This window comes from Zootoca vivipara, chromosome 3, assembly GCF_963506605.1.
Source record: "Zootoca vivipara chromosome 3, rZooViv1.1, whole genome shotgun sequence".
NCBI classification, from domain to species: Eukaryota; Metazoa; Chordata; class Lepidosauria; order Squamata; family Lacertidae; genus Zootoca; species Zootoca vivipara.
In genome coordinates, this window is record NC_083278.1 from 27,281,727 (window position 1) to 27,297,814 (window position 16,088).

Below are 16,088 nucleotides of genomic sequence, written 5' to 3' on the forward strand. Positions count from 1 at the left end.
CATACCCTTCATGATGAATACCTCCCAATTGTATCCAAATTCAATGAACACAGTTCATTAAAGAACATTACAAACTTCATCTACTAATATTAGTGTTCATCAAGTGATATTAAGAAACAACTACATTCACTATGAAATATTTATGTTCATCCATTTACAATTCAAATATCTAAATTAATTCCTTCATTATATTTTCCAAATATGAAAAGAACTTGTCAGTTCCTTTTTAATGAAAACCATTAAATAAATAGTTTCTGAAAATATAATTCATCTTGTTAGATGTTTACGTGACTAAACAGTACCTACGCAATTGGCTCATGCACAATTTCAGTATGAAAAATACCAGTCCGTTATTAAGCAGTATCTTGCTTCAATGATTATTTGGATCCTTTTCAGTCTAGCTTCAGGACTGGTTTTGGGATGGAAACTGCATTGGTCAACTTGGTGGAGGAACTGTGCTGGAAGATGGACTGGAAGAATTTAACCTTGCTGATTTTTCTTTTAATACTATTAACCATGTGGGCTTTAGGATGTCTCACAGCCATGGTGGCCAATCTGTGGCCTTTCAGATGTTGCTGGGCTCCAGCTCCCATACTCTGTGAACATGTACATGTTGGCTGGAGCAGATGGGAGTTGGAGCCCAACAACACCTGGAGGGCTAAAGGTTACTCACCCCTGCCTTACAGTGATGAGGTTAAAGGGCACTATTATGCAGTAGTTCTGATCATTTCTGAAGATAGTTGTCATGGGAGATGGCAGTTTTACCTTGTGGTCTTTGGCCTTTAAGTTTCCACTAGGTTCTATCTGTCTCCGGTGATCATTGGTATCTACATGAAACCACTGGGAGAGTCCTTCGGAGGTTTCAGCTGAAGTGCCATCAAGTACCCTGATGGCTTGTAGCTATACTTTTCATCTCCATCCTCTGATCCCAAGAAGGAAGTAGAAGTGATAAATCAGTGCTTGAACCTCATTTAAAGTACCACTACGGTAGTAAGAATGTAGATAGGGTCAATCTTTGACATGATGCTTATCTGTTCCCTAGCCTTCACAAGTGACAGTAGCACAGAGGAATTCAGCAATGCACTGAGTTAAAGAAATTGAAAAAGAACTCAAATATAAAATGCAAGTACTGTACTGTTGTTCTGCTACTGAGGGGTGATATTCAACTAGTTCTGAACAGGGTTGCACGCACTGTTCCTGAAGTAGTGACTAGGAGTACCTTTTACCAGTTTCATCTGATTTACTAGTTGCTGTTCTTCCTTGAGAAGAGAGGACCTGGCATCAATATCCATGTCCTAGCTACTTGCAGGCTAGATTCCTGCAATGTTCTCGATGCAGAGCTGCCAAACACTCTGGAAAATTCAGCTGGTGAGAAATACTGCTGCCAGATTATTGTCTAGTGCTTGAAGATGGGCACATAGACGTTGCATCGTATTCAATCTGCAATGACCTTTAAAACCCTGAAAGGCTCAGGACTGGAATGCCTCAGAAACTTCTGTTCCTATGTGAACCTGTCCAGGCTTGGAGGCCTTGATCTCTGCCCTGCTCACCCACACATTCCGGCAGTTAGACAGGGCCTTTTTGATGTTGGTACCTCATCTGTTGGTGTGTTTGTGTGTGTTTGAATTATAGGTGTTGTATGATAATGTTAATGTTTTATATGAATATTTAATGGCATCATATATTTATATTTTGTGTATTTAAATGTAAGTTGCTTGGATATATTAGTAACAAGTGACTAATAAATCTAATGAATAATAATACTGTGAGTGCAGAACTATGTCTTGGTAGAGATTCACCAGCTCCCTTTCTGTCTTTTAATAGATGGCAAAGCCTTGCCAAAATTCAAGCTAGTTTTAACCTGTGATCTGCTGTTTTTATGATGTTGTTGGTGAAATTTTAATATTGCGTGTTTCATTGTTTATTGTTTTATGGGCATATTATGTTATTGTTTTGGTATATCATTGTTGTGTTTACTGAAAGCTGCCTTGGAGCTTATTTTAATGGAAAAGCAAGAGGCAATCATTTGAATAAACTAAAACTAAACTGTTTTCAATATTTCTGTTTACCAAATTCAGAAAAGCCTACATTCATTTTACCCAAAGTAGCAGTTCCTACTCATTGCTCGTCTTCCTTTATAGCACTTGTTATTCAAGTGCCTCTTACTTTCCAACTTTCCCTCCCTGAGGGTCATTCCTAACACTCTCTACTATCTTCTCACCAAATGTAATCACACTGCACAATCACCAAGGTGTTCATGTTGGCTACACAAAAGCTTCTCATGATGATATGTTTCAACACATGTACCAGTATCCCAGCCCTTCTAGTTCTCAGTGGCAATGGACCTGAGGACTCTCCAGATCTGCAGATGGGAGGGTAGATGAATGAGGAAGTGGCTTGCTCCTCTTTCCCCACCAGGGACCATTTCCACCAGCATATGTGCCCCATAGCTTACAGAGGATTGTGGTAGGGTGTTCCTAGGGACTGTTCTCAATTCAACCACAGTACTGATTAGGCTTTCTCTCTCTCCCTGTGTGAACTGCCAGCCCAGCCCAGAATATCATCCTGTAGCTCCACATTGGAGAAGATCTGTCATTGAGGGCAAGCTGACTTAAAGTGAAGCCTTTCTACTGTGATTGGTTTTCTCATTAAAGAACCCCAGATAAGTTCCCAAGAAATCCAGTAGTTGTTTTGTTTTGTTTTTGTTTTTGGTGTGTGTTCACTTTGAAAACTGCTGTTTTGGAGGGTTGTCAGTGTCCTCGTTTTTCAGGCAATTAGCAGATACTTCCTCTGGGCTTGTAAGGCGGGCTTCTTTTCATGGCCAGTGATACTTATTCTTGCTGTGCTAATGGATCAAAATGCACACACAGCTTCCTTTTTCCATTTCCTTCCATCCCAGTGTGCTCTGGCACCATGATTCCCGACAATTGCTCCAAAGGAGGAGGATGCAGTGGGTTCACAACTGCTGTGCAAAAGTCCTTGAATGCTGATACTGAACAACAGCTTCCTCCCGCCTGCAGCAGATTACAAGATGTGTGGGAAGGAGAGATCTTTGGTATTTCCATCTGAGGACAGTAAATCCATTAGATAACACCGTTGCTACCGGTACACTCAGCTCACTTCTGCATGCTTGTCAGGTGTGTGCTTTAAGCAGCTTTAGCATGTTTGCATTTTTGCTGTGACTACAGTTTGTGGGTGTGTTTGGCAAATGCCTGTGCGAGTTGCTGATTGTATTATGTGGTTGATCCAGTCATGTAGCTATTAGCAACCAAGAGCATGACACTGTTGCTCTGTGAGCCTGACATTTGCTCCGAGACATCTGGGTTAATTTAGCAACCAGTCTAGTGTGTGTGCATGGGGGGGGGGTAGCTAAGCCAAAAACTGTTTGGGTATGCTTATATATATATATATATATATTCTGTATTTGGTTGGCAATTTTTGAATTGTGGTACTGTATAGAAAGTCATAAATGCTGTCACTATCTGTTTAGAATGTGTGCTAAGTATTTAGAGAAAGCTTAACAGTACTGCCATGGCAAGCTGAATGACTTGGACTACATCCAATGCACTTGAATAATTAGAAGCTTAGATGAACAAGAGGCGAAGACAGATGAAGCATTGTTTCAGCAGCCACAGCAGGTTCATCACCCACAGTGTTGTGGCACATACATGCTCACCAGCAAGTTAAACACTGGATTTCGAAGCAAGTTTTACCACTTCCGTTGTGCATCAGACAGAGTTTGATCCCCACCCCACCCCTATGAACACAGGGGTTGCTGTAGTCTTGCCAGTGTTTCATGCAAGGGATTCAACTGCATATTGGAAAGTTAGGTTTGCACAATTAAAACCATTAAAAGCTCTCTGGAGCAGCAAATCAACTTCAAAATAAAATAAACGAGACATTTTGCAGTTAAGGCAGTGACAGGGAAATGCACTAAAAAGCTTCAGTAACTATCAATTTGACAGGAACATGAATAAGCTCTGCCCAAATCAGGATGGATGCTCATTGTATAACCTCCCTGGGAACAAATCAGAACAAATGCACAATAAAGAGTGAGCATTGTAGAACCTCCATCTAAGCTTTATGCAAACAACGCTCAATGAGCAGGTTGTCTGGAGGAGCCTAAAGTGAGTTTTACCTATCCCCTTGTGCATCAGACTGACTCTCCTTTTTTTTGTACATAGGCAACAATGTCTATGTGATTATCCTTCGCTTTACACACACACACACACACACACACACACACACACACACAAGCAAATTGCTCCAGGAATTTTGTATGACATGTATCATCATGACAGCCATAGCACAAATGGTGCCGGGGGGGGGGCAGCTTTCCCCCTAGTTTGTGCTAAAAAACCCCCGGCAGAAATGGTTTGTCAGAGCTTCCAAAGGAAAAAAAAAGTGGGGGTTAAGGTTATCCGAAACAGCTTTTGCTCTCTCTGAGAACATTTTGTTTGTGGATGGAGTATTACATTGATTTGGGGAACTCAAAATGATGCTTCTCCTGTTCATACTACAGCTGCTTGTTGCTACAATCTACATAAAGGTAAAGGTACCCCTGACCATTAGGTCCAGTCGCAGATGACTCTGGGGTTGCGGCGCTCATCTCACTCTATAGGCCGAGGGAGCTGGCGTTTGTCCGCAGACAGCTTCCGGGACATGTGGCCAGCATGACTAAGCCGCTTCTGGTGAAACAGAGCAGCGCATGGAAACGCCGTTTACCTTCCCGCCGGAACAGTACCTGCTTATCTATTTGCACTTTAATAGTGTGTAAAATCTCCTGAGAAATCTCTATCTCCTGAGAAGTCTCTATGTGGGACAAGAAGCTACAGTTAGAACTGGATATGGAATAACTGATTGGTTCAAAATTGGGAAAGGAGTACGACAAGGCTGTATATTGTCTCCCTGCTTATTTAACTTGTATGCAGAAATCATCATGCGAAAGGCTGGACTGGATGAATCCCAAGCCGGAATTAAGATTGCCAGACGAAATATCAACAACCTCAGATACGCTGATAACACAACCTTGATGGCAGAAAGTGAGGAGGAATTAAAGAAACTTTTAATGAGGGTGAAAGAGGAAAGTGCAAAATATGGTCTGAAGCTCAACATAAAAAAAAAACTAAGATCATGGCCACTGGTCCCATCCCTCTTGGCAAATAGAAGGGGAAGAAATGGAGGCAGTGAGAGATTTTACTTTCTTGGGTTCCATGATCACTGCAGATGGTGACAGCAGTCACAAAATTAAAAGATGCCTGTTTCTTGGGAGAAAAGCAATGATAAACCTAGATAGCATCTTGAAAAGCAGAGACATCACCTTGCCGACAAAGGTCCATATAGTTAAAGCTATGGTTTTCCCAGTAGTGATGTATGGAAGCGAGAGCTGGACCATAAAGAAGGCCGAAGAATAGATGCTTTTGAATTATGGTGCTGGAGGAGACTCGAGAGTCCCATGAACTGCAAGAAGATCAAACCTATCCATTCTGAAGGAAATCAGCCCTGAGTGCTCACTGGAAGGACAGATCGTGAAGCTGAGGCTCCAATAGTTTGGCCACCTCATAAGAAGAGAAGACTCCCTGGAAAAGACCCTGATGTTGGGAAAGATTGAGGGCACAAGGAGACGGGGACGACAGAGGACGAGATGGTTGGACAGTGTTCTCGAAGCTACCAACATGAGTCTGACCAAACTGTGGGAGGCAGTGCAAGACAGGAGTGCCTGGCGTGCTCTGGTCCATGGGGTCACAAAGAGTCGGACACGACTAAACGACTAAAGAACCACCACCACAACAACTACTGTGTAAAATAGGGGAAGGATGTGATCTCTGCTTACAATCAATGTTTGACGAACAAAAGTTCACATTAAGCAAAATGTTGTAGGCTGACAAATGAACAGAAGGAAAGGTGTACAGAGCAGACTCACAAATGTCAGGAACAGCAAAATGAAGTTGTAGAAGGATGTTGCTTTGAGGAAGGACTTGAAAGAGAATTGGCTTCTTTAGAAGAGAGATGGGGAAGGAACCTGCAGGGAGCAGTGCAGCTAAAAACATGGAAATGGGAGGTGGAGATTGGAATGCTAGCTGATGTAGCTTTAAAAAAGAACTTGGTGACTACTGTTGCTTCCAGATAACTTGTTTATTGAGCAATAAACCAGATTTGTTTGTATAAGGTTTGCAGGGAATTTATTTAGCAGTCCACTGTTTACTGAGCATCGGTTATAATTTGTTTATGGTGAGGTTATTATATGATGTCATGTCAAACAATGGCTATCCCATACTTCTAAGTGCATTTTCTCATCACTTTCCTTACAAACCACCCCCCTCCTATTTTGGGGGGAGCAAGTTTGTTGTGCAAGAGTACCAAATCAATCTTAATTGTGCAGCCTTAATTTGCTGGTATGCAGTTGAATCACACCACAAAAGAGCAACCATCTAGAAATGCCCTAGATTTATCAATAGCTATTAGCCGTGATAGGGACCTAGGTGGCGCTGTGGGTTAAACCACAGAGTCTAGGGCTTGCTGATCAGAAGGTCGGCAGTTTGAATCCCTGCAACGGGGTGAGCTCCTACCCACCTAGCAGTTCGAAAGCACGTCAAAGTGCAAGTAGATAAATAGGGACCGCTCCGGCGGGAAGGTAAACGGCGTTTCCGTGCGCTGCTCTGGTACGCAAGAAGCAGCTTTGTCATGCTGGCCACATGACCCGGAAGCTGTCTGCAGACAAACGCCGGCTCCCTCGGCCTATAGAGCAAGATGAGCGCCACAACCCCAGAGTCAGACACGACTGGACCTGATGGTCAGGGGCCCCTTTACCTTTACCTTTATTAGCCGTGATGGCAAAAATGTAACATCCATGCACAAGAAAGTTTGCATATCAGATGCTGAGGAGGAACAATGGAGGATGGCTTGTGAGCATCAAGAAATGCCTAACTGGATGTTGCTGGAAATATTGTGTGGTGTTCAACCAACTTGTGCTCAGAGCAGACCCACTAAATTTAATGGACCTAAGTTAGACATCTCATTAATTTCATGGGTCCAGTCTGAATAAAATTAGTTGAACACCACCCAGAATACTTAGCTCGATCAAACTGGGCAATTCTTAACAAAAAGGCCCAATAGATGAGTTTCAGTGGAGGGATTGGACCTTGAACATAATGATGAAATGGATGAGGTGCAAATGGGAGGAGTTATGTGAATAATATGATGAGTTGGTAACAATGGAAAGAGCAACTAATTGTCAGGATAAATTCTGAATCTGCTGAAGGGAAGAGATATAATTGCAGAAAATGTCAAATTTCCAGAGAGAATTAGAAAAAGTTGGCTTTTATATATAGTTTTACTGGCTACTCAATGTTCTTGATTGCATTTTAAAACTTTAAAAACAATAAAACAACAAAACAAAACCTGTTTCAAAATAAGCTTGATTCCTCATCGAACACCTGCTTGAGGTTCTCATGCAGCACTACAAAAAATGGTGGTCTATTTGGTATTGCAGGCAGATATAACCAAGATATATCAGCCATGGCTGCTGTACCAAAAGCAAGTTCCTTACTGGTGAAGCAATAATAGACAGAGCAGCCCTGACTGTTCATAGTGTGTTCCATACATTTCCGAGATTAAAAGACAGCACACCTCTCTCTTGCACACTTAGTAAAATTAGTCATTCTACAATGGAATTTTTTTTAAAGATATAATGGAAAAATGTTTAAGATTGGAGGTATTGGTCAAACCTTGCAAATGTTTGGCACAAAGCTTTGTTGTTGTTGTTGTTTAGTCGTTTAGTCGTGTCCGACTCTTCGTGACCCCATGGACCATAGCACGCCAGGCACTCCTGTCTTGCACTGCCTCCCGCAGTTTGGTCAAACTCATGTTCGTAGCTTCGAGAACACTGTCCAACCATCTTGTCCTCTGTCGTCCCCTTCTCCTAGTGCCCTCAATCTTTCCCAACATCAGGGTCTTTTCCAAGGATTCTTCTCTTCTCATGAGGTGGCCAAAGTATTGGAGCCTCAGAGTCTTTAACATGTGAAAATAAGAAGGGGGGGGGAGTACAATAGTTAAGGTCTGTTGGTGGAAGAGGACCCAAGCTTCGTAGATCACCATGCCTTTCATCCAGCAAAAAACGTCCCCTGACTCATAAGTTTATGTTGTATGAAACATTATGGGCTGGAATCACTGCAGTTAAACAAATGAAGAGCTTCCCAAATGTCTTCCCATGAATTCTGGCAGTGAAAAGTGTTCTCTTCCAAAATAATTAAGTATGACCATCTGTCTACAGAAAGATCTCTAGGTTCCATGCTTACCTGTAGTTTGAGCATGTTGGCTGAATAGGGATGATTTTCCATTAGGTCAATCTGTCATGGGAAAATGAATTTTTCACATTAGAATGCCCATGGTCCAAACACAAAGTTTCAGTGCTTACACTTACAAGTGAAATTGAACAAACATGGGTGTTGCCTTATGACATTTCTCACAGCAAAGTTATTTACCATTAGCCAAGCATGGTGACTGATAACCTTGGTCTTCGTTTATCTGGTCCAATATTTTCAATGAGCATGTGGTTTTGTTCTTAATCACACAGTACGTAGGAATCTTCCAAGTGACAGAGTTAGTTCTTAAAAAATAGGTGAGGGTACAAGCCTGAAACTAGCGCAAAATTTTACTGTGCACATCTTACAGCATTCTTAAATGAGCTGCCCTGGCTTCCAATATTTGTTTCTATTATTTCTTTTAAAGCATTTTTAAACCTCTTAATATTTAAAATCTCTAAGTGGTGTACCTAAATAACATAAAAACAATAAATCAGTTCACAAAAACCAATAAAAAAGCATTCTAAAAGCAGGTAGGTAGCCGTGTTGGTCTCTAAGGTGCTGCTGGAAGGAATTCTAAAAGCAGGAACTGATAAAAACAGGAATTTGGAAATAACAAGGATTTATGCGTCAGCCTGATCAAAAGTGATGTCTTCACAAGCCCTCTGATGCTACTGGAACAGCCTTAAGTTTTTGGTTTTGATCTACAAAATATTAAACAACTTGAGAGCAGCTTACCTGAAGAACCACCTTTTCATGTATCAACCTGCCTGGTCACTAAGTTGACTGGATGAGGCTTTCCTGGGAATGCAGCAACCTGCAGAGGCTCGTTTAGCATGGACCAGAGGGATGACTTACTCAGCTCCCTTCTGAGTTGCAGCAAATACCGTCCTAGACTGATGCTATTTCAGGATTTGTTGGGACACCCCCCCTCTTTTCTTCTTCTTTCTTTTTAAGGCCTTGCTGGCAACTACAGTGGACGCTCGGTTTGCGAACATGATCCGTGCGGGAGGCACGTTCGCAAACCACAGCGTTTGCAGCACACGTGGGTCATGATTCAGTGCTTCTGCACATGTGCAAAACACGATTTAGCGCTTATGTGCATGCGCGCACGGCGAAACCCGGAAGTAACCCGTTCTGGTACTTCCAGGTTCGGCATGGAGCGCAACCCGAAAAGACGCAACCTGAAGCAGCTGTGACCCGAGGTTGGTTTCTTTTAAGCCTATTTGTTGTTGACTGAACAGCTTCTGTTATATTTGGAATTGTAATTTTATTGTACTTCTGACAGTACTTCTGTGTCTTCTGTGACTGCGTATGAAAGGCACTACAGCATATATTTTAATAAATAAGAATATTAATAGAATAATGTGTTACTGTTTCACTGTAGTGTGTAGTTTCCTTCATTCTCAGAACCTGTCATGTTGCAGCCTCAGTATTTCATATTTTGTGTTTCATTGCCTCTAAGTATGGCTGCTAATGTTTTCCTATCTCTACGGTACAGTAAGACATTGATTAACTCCATTTGTATGTCTCAAAGGAAACTAGGGGAACTAACTGTGTATACAAGTGAAGTTCACTTATATTTTTCTAAACTATTGACAGTGATCATAGCTGACAGAATGAAACAGCAACAAATTCAGTGAGGCGAGAAATGAAGTTAAAGGAAGAGGTCTGTAAATAGTCACTTTGCAATAGCCTGTGGGGGGAAAAACATGCTTCTGAATTCAGTTAATATCTTTGGCTGGTTGGAATGAGATTATATAGATTATATAGAATCCCAGATTTGATATAAAGGCCTCAAGTTTTTGGCCATTAAACAGTACTTCAGGTAATAGGTAGATGCTAGGAACAGGGAGGCTCCATAGCTCAGTGGCGGAACATACATTTTTGTAGCTGGAAAGTCTCAGGTTCAATTTCTGGAATCTCGAATTTAAAAAGACAGGTATCAGGTGAAGGGAGAGACCTCTGCATTAAATTCTGGGGAGCTGCTGCCAATCAGACTTGGCAGTACTGGGCTGAAGTACTGTGACAAATCGTCATAGCAATGCTTGGAAGGTTTGTTTTCAAAAGAAATTCATTCTCGTTTAAATTCATGCTGTCTAAAAAGGAACTACTGGTAGTTTCAGACCGAGCTTGTCCTTTTACAAAATGAACTAGTCAAGTTCATCCAAATGGTGAAATCCTCCATCCCCCCCCCCAGTATACAAGCTGCTGTCTTGACCTATAGGGTCAAAAAGTAAACCAGTAACACCGTGTCTAACAGTCACCATGTTGACAGGTTAAGCTTTCCCCATAATTATATGTCCATAATAGAAAAGGCTTGCCTTGTTTAATTTGTGCCAGCCACACAGCTGTTAAAGGCATAAGGCATCATTCACTTTGTTCCTTTACTTTCTTGCTGCAAGCTACTCCTGTTGTGAATTTCTTCAGCAGGGGAGATACAGGAAATGCCTCACATTCATTCATTCTGATTGCTTAGCAACAAAGATTAAGTGACTAAGCATCCTTAGTTCAATAAGCCTACCGGTAATGAACATTGCCTCCACATTTTACTTTCTAACTTTCTTTACAGATGTCTAATTGACTTGCTTTTAAAAATAATAAAAATAATAACGAGGAAAACTGAGTCCAGGCCTGTTGGAGTGGTGTTGTTGCTGGGATGAATGTGAAAATGAACTAGAAATTGTTCAAAGTTCTACCTCAAAATGAACTTACCAGTAATTCACCTTTAGTTCACCCAGAAATTATGGGAAATACTCAGAGAGATTTTTGAACTAACTTGATGAACTTCATTCAACTGAACTAATATAAAGCAGTTTCCTGTGACCTAAGAAATAGATCATAAAAAACATGACCGAATAGCATAAGAAACTAAACAATATTTATGAGGAAACAATAGGGATGCAGAATCTTATAAACAACATTGAGATATGTGTTATATAAGATATTAAAACAGCACTAAAATTTAAATGAGAACATAGCTAGAGGTAATATAAACAGAAGTGACCCCCCCAACAGAACAGTAAAAACAACTGAAACTCTTAGTTCAGCAAACTGGGCTGAGTTATTACCAAACACTCAGGCCATTTTAGGAGAGGAGAAAGCCCCACTTGCCCTCTGCTAGGAATGGACTGTCTTATGTAGCTAAACCACTAATATTTCTCACAACTTATTGGTGCCTGTTTTTATTCTGCTTCATTATGTTCTCTGTCTCTAACTTTCTTCATCTTTTCCTATGAGCTTCCATCTTGTGTTCATGCCTAAATGAGAAAATAGCTGTTCAGTGCCAACTCCCAAAAGGGGCAGATGCACAGATATAATTCATCTTCTGATAAATACAAGTTCGTTTGATCAAGTGGATAGGAGAAGGTTCCAACATCCAAAAAAATTTTTTTTTAATTAATGAGCAAGTTGAATAAACAGAGCAGAGGATTATGGTTAAGTGGTTGTTTGGAAGAAACCTATTGAACTGGATAGCTGGAAGAATCAGATAATTAAATTCCAAGACTGTTATGCTGTTGTATATCAAGGGGTATCATGTTATTTTCATGAAAACATGCATTTTATAAAATACACTTTCCCTTAATAACATTGGATTGTTAAAGAACTGCATCACAAAATTCGAAGTGCAAACTTTGGACAGCTGTTTTTCAGTTTACATACTGGTTTTTGACAAGTGTGAATCGGGTAGTTTCTCACTGAAATGCAAGCAAAATCAAATTTTGCCCCATCACTATAGACAACAAATGGCATGAGGAGGCAACCATGAACCAATAGTTTCATTCAGCTTCCTGGCAGTGATTGATGTGAGTATGGGTGATAATAAATGAGCTCACTTTAGGAAGGTGCATATGCACATAGACATCATATATTACTTCTGCTAGATGACCACAAGCCCATTCCGTTCGCCTCAGACATTCCTTGGCAGGGGACAGAACTGATGCATTTATCAAAAGAAAAACATCCTAAACATCTGATGTATTGAGAAGTACGGTACATAATCTGGGCTATGAACCTGCTGTGGAAGCATGCATACTGTGTTTTGATCAGATGTAATAATTTCTCCAAAGGATTGAATTCAGGGGAAACCCATCCTTTCCCATCTGAAGCCCAAAGGGCGTTGCATGACCCTGATTAAGCTGGCTGTTGTGACAATCAGGCAACTGCCTCTCTCCCAAAAGCCATGCTAAGACGAGTTTGTTCTGTTTGTTAAAACTTATACGCACTCTTTGCAGTGAACAAGGTTTAATCAAATAAACATGGGAGGCACTTTATATTCCGTTTTAAAGGCCTGAAACTGAAATGGAAGAAAAAGGGGCAAAGAGGAAGAGAAAATCAAAGCTGAACCCAGAAGTAGAAGATGTATAATATGAGGGGCAAAGTTAGAGGAGAATGCTGGTATGCACCTTGAGGGTTTTCTCAGAACAAGTTGTGGTTGCCCAAATCAACAGGATATCAGAAAGAGCTGTCCAAGTTCTCTCACAGAGCTTTCCATTATTCTGTCAGAACAAAATGAAGGAGAGCTCTGTTTCCAGCTTTGTCGATATTCAACACTTCGGCTTTAGTCACTCCTGATGATTAATTGTAGGTTATCATCCACAAGGAATGTGGTGGTTTGACGTGACGTCATCAGGCCAATAGGAAACCGGTTTGGCCCAGGTTCATGGAGCAGCTGCTGCAAGTGAAAAATTGACCCTCCTGTGGCCAAATCCAACCTCAATGGAAAGGCTTTCGGCAGCCAATATTGAAGCAAAACAAGGTTTTTTGAGGTCAGCATTAAATAATGAGCACTCTTGAGTCTTAGACAGCCTGCTCCAACCTCAGTTTAAGCTCTTAGAAGAATTCATTCTTCCACCTCCCTTTTTTTCTAGAAGTTTTAACTCTGTTTGGATGGGAAAATGAATAATGAATAAAAGGAAGGAACTCATGTATCCTGCAAAAAGGGGTGGAGAAGTCCACATCTCTGTATTGTGTCAAATAACAGATGCAGGATCCCACCTCTTCCATGCACCCTATGTGCTTTTGGTCCCAAGGCCTGATTGAAGATGTTAATGCTTTTGCAGCTGCTACAAAACTGCTCCTACGTGGCTTGAGGCTTTGTACTGCAGCTATAGCACACATACATGGCAACTGCCTGGACTGATGAATCCCATGGTTTAATCCCTTCAAGATGACCTCAGTGCCTGGAGACAGTCAGTCAGTTTGGGCATCCACAGCAGTGACCAGTGGAATGACTGCCGTGAGGAGCGCAGAGAGAAGAAACACGATGGTTGCATCTGCAGCAGCACAACCTGACTCCTTCATCTGCCCCAGCTGCAACAAAACTTGTCTCTCCCACATTGGTCTCTACAGCCACAGCAGTAACCTTACAACAGTTTGACTTCATCCCCCAAAGGTGCACTCCTCCATTGTCTCCTGAGATGCCAACTATTCCTCCCACCTGAACCCTCTGATACTGGTTTGGTAGGTGACTACCTGAAGCAAGTGGTTCATGAAGTTGCTGCTGTTAAAGTGCAGCTCTGTGAACATGAGGGAAGCTTTTCAGTGGTGGGCATCTTGACAGAGCGCAGCAATAATGGATGAGTCGGGTGCAGTGTTTTGAGCAGAAGGTAGATCTCGTGGTGCAATCACATCTTTCCATTTCACAACCTCATTAACCCCTTCCCCTTAGATCTATAGCGCATCGCTACCTTCAGCAGCATTGTAAATGAATTTCGGATTCCTCTCCTCGGTGCCCACTCCCAGCCTAATTAAAATGAACCATCAGTCTCTGCCTTTCTTTTGAGTTCTGAGATAGAGATAAGAGAGAGAGAGCTAAGATACTTGGTGAACAAAACAGAAGTGAAAAATATTCCCTCTGCGGAGATCCTTCCTAACCAGGATAACTGGAGTTTTTCATCAACTCTACTATTCTATGATTAAGTCAATTTTATAGGCAGTAATTCAAAAAGAGCTTTTTTTACGTGCTCCCAAGATCTTTGAATGGACCACATCGGATTTTTAAAAATGTGCTTCCTTTCAACTGCAGCCTCCGCCCTCTCATGTCACAAATTAATACTGCACAACTCCCTTGATGTTATTTTATTTGTTATGAGGTTTCTCTACTATGCTTCAGCTTTGTTATTATTAATTTTTTGGGGGGAGGTCCCAAATACAGTGAGAAGAGTCGTCCTAATTGGGGGAGGAGGAATAAAAGCAGCATTTTAAAACAGAAATAATTTGGATCTGAAAGTCCTTTAGGGTGCAATCGTAAGGTGTCAGGGGTGGTGGAGGAAGTGGGCGTCCCAAGAGCCATAGGATAGATCAGACACCCCACTTTGGTGCTGTAAACAGAGCTCTGACGTGGGAGGCAGAGCTGCCTCCCCGCCTCCCCTCGTCACCACCCAATCCACACTGGAACTCCTGTCAGTGGAACCACAGGGGCAGGGTACCAGGGGCATGCCAAGGAGGACCAAGAAAGAGCTTGGTTCCAAAGCTGCCCCAATCTCCTGGCACACCCTGAAACCAGAGAGGGGAAAGTCAGGGGGAAAAGATGCAAGACCATTCCTCCCTCTTCACTTTTTTTGCTGTCAGCTCGATATAGCAGCTGAACTGCCGTCAGACTCCTCTCCCCCGCCTCTTCACCATAAAATGCTTTTTTAAACTGTTTTCCTGAAGCTGAAAAGATAGCAGCATAAGCACCTAGCAAGCCTTCCTGTAAAGGCTGGTCAATTCGGGCAAATGGAGCGTTGACCCACCATCCTCAGCCTGGTCTCCGCCAGCTGTAGCCTTTGTAGTTACAATCAGCCCAGGGTTTGATCCTGGCTGTCAGCTTTCCCCCTTCGCCTTAGTCTCAGCATTTACACTGTACAGCTCAGCAGGGAGGAGGACAGGGACGACACTAGTTGGCTCCCCCTGTCATTGGCTCTGAGCTCTGCCTACTGTTGGTCTCTCTGCCTTCCGCCCTCCCAGCCCCAATGGGCAACAGCCACCACTGGAAGTGCCCTCCTGGTTTCCACCTGCCTTATTTCAAATGGCAGAGACACCCGGAAGAAAACGTCAGCAGCTGACTGCAAAATCTATGTAGCACTGGGCCTAGGAGGGAATTGCTATTGCAGAAACTAAGCATCAAAACTGTCTTGTAGGCAGGTGCAAAGCTAGTTGTGGGGTTCTTTAGATCCCGGCCATGGAGCAGGGGCAGGGAATCTGTGGTCTTCCAGATGTTGTTGGACTCCACCTCCCACCATCCCAGACCATTGACTGTACTGGCCGGGGGTGATAGAAGTTGGAGTCCACCAACAAATGGAGGGCCACAGACTTCCTGCCCCAGACTTGAAGTTTATAAATCCCTAAGAAAAATGTTTTCAGTATGACGGTCAAGTTGAAGATTTCTGCCACTTGGAACATCCTGCTGTTTCTTGGTAAACTCATAAAAATAATTTCTTGGACAGGATGTTTCTTTTCGTAGTAAAAATAACTTTATCAATCATCTACAAAACTGAACACTTCGTTGGCATGGAATTTTATTCTGTAGCATATTGTCTATAGCCTTGCTCCATTATTTTTATAGCCAGTCTGCTGTGCTGGTTATCCTGAGGCATTTGCTAAGTGGGCTGAGAAACTTGAAAATGATTTTTTGGAAAGAAAAAACCAACCCCACTCTTTTGGCTAGCAATGGTATTGCCTTGGGCACAGCAAAGGAAAACCTTCTGTTATAAAGAGTTACACTTTCAAAACTCTTTAAATATATGAATAATTTCTGCAGATGGAACATTGCCCGCAGCACAGCACTCCTGTTTCAATAAA